Raw genomic sequence first — 2040 nt, forward strand, 5'->3', positions numbered from 1 at the left:
AAAAAAAAAAAGGCAGGTGCGGTGGCTCACACCTGTAATCCCAGCACTTTGGGAGGCCAAGGCAGGTGGATCATGAGGCCAGGAGTTCAAGACCAGCCTGGCCAATACAGTGATACCCCGACTCTACTAAAAATACAAAAATTAGCCAGGCATAGTGGCGCATACAGGTATCTGTAATCCCAGCTACCTGGGAGGCTGAGGCAGGAGAATCACTTGAACCCAGAAGGCGGAGGAGGTTGCAGTGAGCCGAGATCACACCACTGCACTCCAGCCTGGGTGACAGAGCAAAACTCAGTCTCGAAAAAAAAAAAAAAGAATGTGTACACCAGAGGGCCAGAGAGTCCCTACATCCTATTAAGATGATGCACATACAAGATTTTGCAGAGGCACCTACCCCACACTGAAGGAGAATTGGAAAGACCGGGGAAGGCTTCACTGACCACAAAACAAGTCACAACAGCAACAAACTGAGAAGAGAATGTTGGGTCTAACCCAGTGGTTCTCAACTGGGAGCAAGTTCTCTCAAGAAGAGACAGTAGGCGGTGTCTGGAGGCATTTTTCTGGAGGTCACTACTGGCACCTAGTGGGAAGAGGACAGGATCCCACATGTGCTACACATCCCACAATACACAGCACGGTCCCCCCACAAGAGAGAATGTTCTGGTCCCAAGTATCAACAGTGGGTTGAGAAACTCTGGTCCAATCCAAAATGTGCCTGGAGATCTGCCCATGAAAATTAGTCACCTTGAATGTTTCTCAGACATAACAATGTTACGATCCATTCCTGAAAATTACTGATTTATCTATTCTTGTGTGCAGCCTGTTCACACAAAGGAACTGAGTTAAGATTCATAGGAAAATGACATTAGTGATAAAATTAAAGACTGGGGGGAAAAAAAGAAAGAAAATTAAAAGAGAAAGGAGAGCCTTAGGGCTGAGGGCTTGAAGGCTGCAATCCCCTGTTTCCCACGGCAGCAGCAGGCCTGGCTGTGTCAGGAAAGCGCAGCCCTAAGTGTCTGACTCATTATGAAGTTGCATTTTGATGAGTGATGACGTGGCTTGCGGGTACGGACTTCACAATCAGTTAATTCTCAGTCACTCTCCCAGGTTCTCGGATGAAAGGCCTTGTCAGGTCAGTTATTCCAGGGAAGCTACATATGCCACGCAACACATGAAAGAGGTAATCTAGTCCTTTTAGATGGGCCAGGGCCCACAGACAGGAAGCAACTCAAGCGAGGGCGGACCAAGGCAGAGCCGGCCTGGCCCACCCAGGTCTCCTGCCCCAGCGCACACCTGCTATCTCCATCACACCTTGCTTCTCAGCTCAACACATCTTGGCGAGGGCCTTGCCTTCAGGAAACATGCCAGCCCATTCAAAGTCCAGCCACAAATGCTGCAGCTTTACTATGACAGAATAAAAGCTGCCTGAGTTTTACTTTATCAGGTCATTGGCACTTAGTAAAAATAATGCTTTATAAAATAATTAAAAACGCAGGCCGGGCGCAGTGGCTCACACCTGTAATCCCAGCACTTTGGGAAGCTGAGGCGTGCGGATGATGAGGTCAAGAGATCAAGACCATCCTGTTCAACATGGTGAAACCCTGTCTCTACTGAAAACAAAAATGAGCTGGGCATGGTGGCACGCGCCTGTAATCCCAACTACTTGGGAGGCTGAGGTAGGAGAATCGCTTCAACCCGGGAGGTAGAGGTTGCACTGAGCCAAGATGGTGCCACTGCACTCCAGCCTGGTGATAGAGTGAGACTCCGTGTCAAAAAAAAAAGAAAAAGAAACTCTGTCTAGTAGAAACAATGCAAATGTCCAATGAAATATGGCACACCCATACAATGGAGTTTTATACAGCCATGGAAACAAATGAAGTACTGCCACATACTACAACATGCATGAACTTTGAAAACATGATGCTGGGCTGGGCGCTGTGGCTCACGCCTGTAATCCCAGCACTTTGGGAGGCCGAGGCGATCGGATCACCAGGTCAAGAGATCAAGACCACCCTGACCAAAATGGTGAAACCTTGTCTC

This window comes from Cebus imitator, unplaced genomic scaffold (assembly GCF_001604975.1).
Source record: "Cebus imitator isolate Cc_AM_T3 unplaced genomic scaffold, Cebus_imitator-1.0 Scaffold8, whole genome shotgun sequence".
Classification (NCBI taxonomy): domain Eukaryota; kingdom Metazoa; phylum Chordata; class Mammalia; order Primates; family Cebidae; genus Cebus; species Cebus imitator.